Raw genomic sequence first — 8,849 nt, 5'->3', positions numbered from 1 at the left:
GTGTGTGTATGTATATAAAGAAAGAGGGATCTTGTACAGCATGAAGCATCTTGCCTTCAAAAGTAGCTGTGTTTCTTTTCTGGCTGTCTTCTTTCTGCTGGCCTACAGTGCTTTCTGTCTGCTTGCTCAGCACATTGACACGTGCCCTTTTAGCAGCCTCTCAAAACAGTCTGTTCCGTTTGTGGCAGTGCAGGTGTAGTAAGGTATCTGCACTGTCCTAACCAAGTGTGTGTATGGGAAAATAAAGGGGAGATGGGTGTATTGAGAGCCCTAGCTCACAAGGCCGTTCTGAGTTGAGGAGGGCCCAAGAACTGGTAGTTCTCTGTGCCCAACTGCTGTAATGCAGCATCCAGAAGTACTGAAGTTGCTCTTGCTTCACCCGCATAGATGCCTCCAAGGACACAACCTTAGATGCTAAGCAAAAGGAGACTTGGCCTATATTAATCTTCAAAGCAGAGAGAGTGGTAGAGACAGAAGTACTTCTTAAAAGCAAGGGAAAAACAAGTGTTACGTTGCTTTTCTTACCAGATACTACACAGTATTACAGTTACCTTCATCCCCATGTGAATTTTGAAGCCAGGTGCTGGTTTGTGTTACTGGAAATAGGCCTGTTTTGATGGTGACCCTAGATAGCTCCCGAGTTCTTTGTACTCCAAGGGATATCTCCCTGACAAACAGCAGCTGCTCAAACTCAGCATTGAAGTCATAGCTTACAGTGAGCACTCAAGCCAGCGGCTGTTCTGCATGCTTCAAAGTTGCTCTGCTCTGCTGACTGTCAACAGAGTGCTGAGAAATAGCAAGTGTCATCGTGATGTTCTCATTTGCTTTTAGGATAGTCGTTATCTACCCCTTGCTTACTCGCCTCAAAGCAATGCTACTGAAATGAAGGACAGTTTGGCTCTATGTTAATGGAGTTTCCAGTTAGCCTCAGCCTCCTGATCCAAGGACCTTAAACAAGGTAAGAGCATTCAGTGAATATCGAGAGAAAAATCTTTCCCAGGCTAGCAAGAGAATGAGCAATGCCTTAAACTCTGTCTGCTGGGCACCTAAGTGTAGTAAAAAGCAGTTTCTGTGTTCTTTTTGTCAGTGTTGAACCGGAGACCCAGTAGCGCAGTCAAGGCGCTACCTCTTCTATTGTGTAGAAATAAAACTTAAGCCATAAGCACCTCATAGTCTTAAAACTAATCCTTTTCCTTTTGTCTTAAATGGATAGGGAGTCTTATATACACATTCCCTCAGATTTGAGTTTGTGGGTTTCAAGAAGTCTTTCAAAACTCTGATTAATAAAAGCAGTTATTTGGGGGTGGTTTTATGGGTATTAGTGGTGAGCACAAAGCTCCAAAGGAGAAGATGGCTTGTGTGGGTTGTCTGATTGAAAATACATTTGCTCAACAGTTTGTGACTTGCTGGCAGCCCATCTTACAGACTCCTTCCCTGCTGACTAGAAGTCCTGAGTTTAGGAATACAGTTAATCTGAAATTAATAGCTGTCCGTGCTTAAGAGCTTCTAACTAGAGAGCAGAACCACTGAGTAGCAGTTGAACTAGAAGAGACAGTGTGTCATAAACTGAGTGGTATGTGGCTGGATGGACTCTGCACAGAGGATGGGTGAATCAGGGTGTAGTTTTCGTGCTCTGCTTCACACGGTGGAGGGGTGTGGTGCTGCTGATACGGCTCTTTCTCCAGCTTGCTCCTGCCTTTGTCTTTGCTCTTTGCATCAGATCATGAGTTTATCCAGGTAAAAGTTTCATTTTTAGGGTGTTGTTTCAGCTGAATCAGCAGGCTTGGCTTGGCTGACTGCAGCAACTTCACAGAGCCAGTACAAGGAAGGTGCTGGGGAAGATGTGTGCTGTATCCTGAAAGTAATGATCAACTGTTGGACTGACTGAGCACACATCTGTGGTGAATCTCTATTGAACACAAGTCTAAAGGGAATAATCTGTTCACACAGGTCTGACCTTTAGCATTCCTGCATGGCCAGTTTGAGAGGGCAGAGATCACTGCAGCAGTGACCAGCCTTCCCATCTGCTGTGAGGCACCACCACGAGGGAGGCAGTGGAAGGGGAGGAATGCCCTTGTGGAGCAGGGGATGAGGCCAAGCCTGCAGTGGGTTGTCAGTCTTTGCTCTGGAGTGCATGAAGTGTATGTGAATGTGCCCTGATTCACCAGCAGTGCATATGGGCAGCAGCTAAGAGTGGTGAGTGATGACAGCCATCTGACTTGCCTGCTTTTACTAAGTCCTGAAGTATGCAGATGTCAAGGTTCTGATTTGATGTTACTTCGTAGTTACACTGGTGTTATTCCTACATGAACACTTGGAAAGTTTGGCCAAAGCCAGGCTTTTATCACTTGAGTGTAAGTCCACTGGCACTATTTTTGTAGGTGTGTATTTGCAGAAACTGGTCTGTGCAAATGACAACGTTCAGACTAGGTGGTTGTGCACTGAGTAAAGCAACACCGTGGATGGCGACCTCTCAGAGCTAGTCACCCACTTCAGACAGATAGGAAATTCCAGGTGTTGTAATAATCCACAGGAAATGGTGTCTGACCTCTTCAGGTCTCTTTCCCTCATTTCATGAGGCAGGACCAAAAGCTATTGTAATAAATTATACTAATTACAGTTAGTGAAGCCATCACTCTGACACATTTTTCCTCAAGCAGCATGAACTGATCCTGCCTGCAGCGTGCAAACTCTGACAGTTGATTTCCTTTGTGTCTCTGTCACCAATAAAGAATGGATGTGCATTTTCCACCTTGCAGAGGAACATCTACCTGACGGGCTTCATGTCCTGTGAGAGGGATGCAGAACCTTGCCTTGTTTTGCCTGTTGGAAGCATTTGCATGTTTGTGTGGACAAAGTCTTGGTGAGTTGGGTAGGCGTTTCTGAGCATCGCACATGATAGGTCCCCTGCAGAGACTTGTGTTTTGTTAGCATGTGTACACTAGGTGAAGAACAAAAAGAGACTCCGATTTTATTTCGGGGAGGGGGGGGGTTTAGTTGTCTTCCTATTTTTGGCCTGACCTTCAGAAAAGCACCCAGTTCTTCTGTGTTGTTTTTCCCATTGAAACAAAAAAAAAAAACCCCACAAAACAAACCCAAATCCTAATTCCTCATGATTTGCTGTTTTAGTAATTCATTGGTCTTACGGAGGTACCATATACTGTTCTGCTGGTTTGCGGAGGGATGTTTTCCTTTTTGTATAGGAAAAAGGAGCTCCCATGACTACTGAGGGTGTTGAAATACCTACAGTAGTCCAACTTGGCAAGATAACGAAACCAGTGCAGAACTTCCACAGCAGTAATGCTTTTGAGCAAAGCTATTTCAAGACGCCATGGTGATGAATCAGACTTTCCCCCAGCCCTCTTTTCTTTTTGACATGAAAACTTACCTCAGTCAAACCCTGTGTTGCAACCCGGGTACTCGTGTACAGCTCTATCGTTTAATGATATGAGTGTACTAAATGGCAGATGGGAATGTTGATGATTCACTGAATGTATTTATGTATAGGTGTAAACAGTACCTCACCAGAAAAACAGCTTCCCAAGAGGGATATGGGAGCTTAACATTTGTTTTCAGTGAAGCCCATTCTGTAATACAAATATAGTGAGCTCCTGCTGTGACAAGACAGATGGGAAAGGCAATGCCTGCCTCATCACCTGAAACGTGCCTTTCTGCTTCTCTTGGGGTTTGTGCTGTCCGGGCATTGCCCTTTTCATCCTGGTTGATAACAGCAGTTCCATGCTAATAATCCATTACCAAATCAGCCACTCTTTACTTGTGGTACAATGTACTTCTGACTTCTGAGTTCTCACCTGCATGTGGCCACGTGCCTTTTGCTGGCAGAGCTGGGAATATTTGACATGGAAAGCTGCTGGGAGCTTGGCACCTTCTTCCTGTTTAAATCTTTGACTGCTTCCAGCAGCTCCATCCAAGACAGCCCAGGGATAAGTTGGCATTGGCCACTCTGCTGTGCAATCTGAATGCATCTTAAAAATACAGTTTTAGATCTCTTCAGCTTTTACTTTGAGCTGCTTCTCCACGGTCACGATAGCCATAAGTTATGTTTTGGATAATCTTATTTCTTATTTTTAGTACTTGACTCCGGGAACTGCGGCTTAAAAAAAGGATACTTTAAAAGGAAAAAGCAAGAACCAAATGTTCAGTAAAATCTGTCCTCCTGCCAATATTGTTAGACAATTCAGTTAGCTTTGCTTCGGCCTTCAGATGTCCACTCTTGCTGAGTTGTGCCTGACGTAGTCGGCCATTGAAGGAGTAAAGGAGCGGCAGAGTAGGACCTTCACGGAAGTTTTCCAAGGCAAGTGTCTTCCACTGAGATCTGTAGGAAAGGCAGTGTGGGCAGGAGGTGGGGAGCACTTGTGTGAGCCTTGCCAGTTGCCAAAAGTTGGCTGCAAGTTCGCTATTTCCAAATGTTATCACTTTAATTATCACCCGGGTTATTTCCTCATCTCTCCCTTTTGGGAGAGGAGAAACTCAAACATCCTCCGCGCTCGCAGAAATGATTGCCACTAATGAAGTTGTATCTTCAGTAAATGAGGGGTTCGCAATATTGAGATGAACTGGGAAGAAAAACGTGACTCGTTTTGTCTTTTACCTTCAAGGAAAGATTCTGAGCATTTTCTAAGGAAGCTGGAGCCCGGGTTACTCAGAGCACTTGAGCTGTTTGAGCAGTGATTCATTTGTACCTGCTCTTAGTACCAGTTGCAGTGTGGTAATGAAACACTGATGGCTAAAATGACAGCCCAGAGGTGGAAGTGGTCTTGTCTTGCAAGAGAAGAGCAGTCTGCAGCTGTGATGGGGTTATTTGACAGTTCACAGGAATCACGTTTCTGAACAGAATGCAGACTGACGTTTCCTTCAGTGTAGGATGAATGCTGCAGTAGTGTTGACCCAGGATCTCTGCCATAGTTTTGCATTGGACCTCTCCTAAAAGGAGGTACATAATTCATGCTCAGCAGGAGCAGTCAAGCCCATGACTCATTTGTGCCACTCTGAAATATTAAAACTGCCAGGCCACTTCAATTACAAACCTGGCAGGACATAACCTGATACAGTGAAATACCTACCCGTTATCCAGGCAACGCAAAGAATCCAGTCGTTGCAAAGAATGCTCCTTGTGATTAATGGCATTATTGAGATTGTTTCTGGAATTCTTTTGACTACCCAGGAGCAGGAAGAGCTACAGCTGAGTGGGCATTCCACTTACTGGAGAAGTAGGAGAGTTTTCCACCTTTTCCTCAAGGATTTAAGTCTTTCTTTGTGCCTGTGTAAGCACCTGCAACTCTGAAGGGGGTGGGAGATAAGAGAAACTGGACACATGTATGTTTCTGTAGTAGCAAAGATTAAAGGTGAATTCTAAAAGAGAATCTGGGAAGGATCTTGAGGTACTTGAATTGGAGGGGAGATGTGAACAGTGCATTTCATAAATGCACTAAAACGGTGTATGTTGTGCTGCAACTTTACTGATTAACCACTAATCTAAGTGTACTCAATCAAGTCTAATGTAACAGAATTGGTACTTCTCAATTGCTAAAACTCAGATCTTGTTCATAAGCATCCTTTCTAATCTAGCTGGTAGCAACAGCTAGAATTTACATGCTCCTGTGCTTGTGTGTGGCTTGGTTTGTTAATGGCCAATCCAGTAGCATCGTACCCCAACTCAGAATGTTGTGGGTTTGCATTTATGTAGCAGCTCTGTTGAACTCCATTTGCAGACAACGCATGTACTTAGGAGTGGATTTAGGCTGGAAACGAATACATGCAAATGGCTCTGTGTATGAAACTGTAGCCTGGACTGAACAATCTGAGCATTCCAGCTTGTGTTTCCCTGAAATGAAGTCACTGACTCAAACAACCAGATTATACAGAAGTTCTTTGGTGTATGTAGGTTACCTGGGTTCACATGAATTTAACCAGTAATTCATACTGTTTCTCTTGCATGACAAAAAGGTATCAATGACCGTACATTTGTGTACACAGTGATGACCTTTGTAGAAACCCTGCAGGGTTTTTGTAACAGTTCCACTGAAATTCAGTGTCAGCCACATCAGCTGATACAGGCTTGGTAGGATCTCAGCAATACGGCTCCCAGGATGAACAAGGGCACAGAGACCTAGGAAGAGCTGGTGAATTAAGTAGGAATTCTACTGAAAAGCAGTGGTAATATGTGAAAACACAGGTTTTTCAACTAAAATAGCAAACAAATAGGTTTTTCTATGACACTCGACTCTGTCCTGTTGGAACAGAACATTAATCCATTGTATTCTGTAAAAATATGTAATTTGTCATCTGTTCTTAACGCTCACGACCAGAGCCAGTGTGAGGTTTGGGCAGTTGCAGGTCTCTGGCCTGCGGGATGGCAAGACTCAAGTTGCAAGTTAATGTTTTTATGGTTTTGGTTTGATCATAAAGCCGAGTAGTGGTGTTTTCTAAGGTAAATACTGGTGAAGAATGACTGCCTCTTGGGGTGTTGGTGAAAGCAGGGATTTGCAACTCTTCCTGCAATGGTTTGGCTTCTCTAGAGTGTATTACTCAGTATATCTGAGCAATGTAAGCACTTGATTAACCTTTTTTCCTCACACTCTGTTGCCTTCATTCTTCCAATTCACAAGTGGGTTTCTAGCCAATTGTGTCTTCATCCAGCTGCTATCTTGCATCTTTTGTCCATCTCCCCAAGACATAATCCAAAGCTTCATCCCATGCAGCACTGCTTGCAGCCAGACCTTCCAAATACACCTGTGATTCTTTTAGTCATTCCCTTAAGTTACCTTTGAACAAGTTGTGACACTTTGGGATTTGCCAGAGAGACGGAAGAGTAGAGGGATCTGGGAAATAACATGCATGTGTGTGGTGGGGTAACAGTAAGGATCACCCTTGCTGCTTTACAGTGAGCAACAGCCTCTGCCTGAGGAGGCTGTGTTGGGGTGCTTTCCTCCTTACATTCCATTAGGAAAATTCCGTGGCCAGGAGCAAGTGTTAAGGTGTTTGGCACCATAATGAACAGCAGAGATCTAAGAGCATTCTCTCACCTGGAATGTGAGCCTTTCTGCTATAGACTGGCACACACATGATTTATGCTTGCTTGCAGTCCTAGATAATGCCTCTGCCATGTATGAGAGTGGAGCCCACGGAATGTTTTTGTGGCCTCATCCAATGACTGCCATGGTTTTGGGGTTCAGGCTGGTTGGTTGAGGTGTGGGTTGTTTGTTTTTACAGTGTACACCATCCTTAGGGGAGAGATGATCAATAGCTGAGGTATGTAACAACTCCTATAGCACCTCTGCTTAGAGACAGACGTTACCAGTGTGTGTGGTAGGGAGTGGAATGTGCAATATAATTTGGATATTCCAAATGACTGGCCTCCGCCCCAGACTGAGATAGCAGTAGCTCATGTAGGGCTAGCAGGTAGTGAGCCAGCCTCTGCTTCCACTCCTCCCTGCCCTCAGGAGAAGAAACAGTTTACAGCTGGGCACAGTAGAGCCTCCTGCAGACTCCCATGTCCAAGATGTTGCCCTAGCTGGGATTGTTCCTTACTAAGCTGCCAACTGATAATCTCAGGCACCAAAATAGTCTGGAATTAAAGTACCACCCCCCAGTTTCTCCTGTTTCTTCACCACTCAGTCTTGAGAATCCTTACTACAAGCTGTAACAAATCCAATACAGTTTGTTCTTCAACTGCTGGATGTTGTTTTGTGTTTATCTTTAGTAGCTTTGCTCTAGTAAGGGTCTAACTCCAGTCATCACTGAGTATTAACACTGGAGAAGAGGACATGAGGCTGGTTCCAGGGGCAAGAATCCTCTAGAATACACAAGTACAGAGAAAAGAACATTGAATGGTAGCTTAAAGCCTACAGTGCTGTATCTAGCTATTTCTCCAGCATATTACTGCTTTGATCCTTACTTACAGCTTGCCAATCAAGACACATTTTATGATGAGATAACATTTTACTTACTTTTTTGCATATTGCTCTGACTGGAGCTTCCTGCTGCTCTGTACCTTATTTGCCTAAAAGGTTTGAATTGATATTTTCAGACATGCTGCCATTTAGAAATACTATCAGAAAGAGATGCAATTAAATTTTGACCCAAATTACGTCAGTCCAAAGTTCTCACAGCAGGGTGTCATAAGAGGTTATGGTTCTGCCATACTGAATTTGCTGTGATGGATCATTTTACCACTTGGGATTAACACAAGGCACATCTTGTTTGAGAATTGCTCAGAACCTCAGCACATCAGCCTGTTTCCTTTTCTCCCCCTTCCCCTGTCTGACAGCCATGACAAGCACTAGTGGAATCAAGCAGAGAGACCTCAGTTATATCAATAACCAGACTTCATTTATCAATCTCAAAACTTCATTTCAACCCTCAAAGATGGGGATGCATCCCCACCTGAACAGCATGGTGAGTACCTGCAGCATGCTTACCCTAGGACACTATGTCCTACTCGAATATGCTGTCAGAGTAGGTCGTGCTCTTCAGCCTCTTCTTGCTTTGGGCTCTTTTGGCCCCAGCTTCCATTTGAAGCCTGGGGGTTATAGAGTGCTTAAGAGGTGAAATCTCGAACCTTGGTGAAACTGCATTTGAGGCACTAGGCATAACCCACTGGTAGGTTGGGTCAACCACAGCCTGGGCCAGGTGGGCTTGACAAGGGTTTATGTGTGTCCAAAGGAACTCAGTGGAACTGGGACTTCTGAGGGCAGAGTATTCTTATCAGGGGACAAGGGATAATAGTTTAGAAGATGTTTGAAAGGGCTTTTTCTTTTCCCCTTGCATCACTTTTGTGTAATAAAGGGACCTTCTCTTGTGGTTTTATGTTCTTTAATATTTTTTTC

The 8,849-nt window shown here is 44.1% G+C and overlaps 1 protein-coding gene across 1 annotated transcript in view; it reads left to right on the top strand.

Moving 5' to 3' along the window:
- Positions 1-710: 710 nt before the first annotated feature.
- LPGAT1 (lysophosphatidylglycerol acyltransferase 1) overlaps positions 711-8,849 on the top strand; it is a 77,840-nt gene continuing 69,701 nt past the window's right edge. Inside the window, exon 1 of the mRNA XM_065679367.1 lies at positions 711-958. The gene's annotated coding sequence lies outside the window, so the exon portion shown is untranslated. The remainder of the gene's footprint in view (positions 959-8,849) is intronic.

This window comes from Lathamus discolor, chromosome 5, assembly GCF_037157495.1.
Source record: "Lathamus discolor isolate bLatDis1 chromosome 5, bLatDis1.hap1, whole genome shotgun sequence".
NCBI lineage: Eukaryota > Metazoa > Chordata > Aves > Psittaciformes > Psittacidae > Lathamus > Lathamus discolor.
Note: the sequence above shows the minus strand (reverse complement) of the source record. Positions and strands in the feature narration are given on the sequence as shown.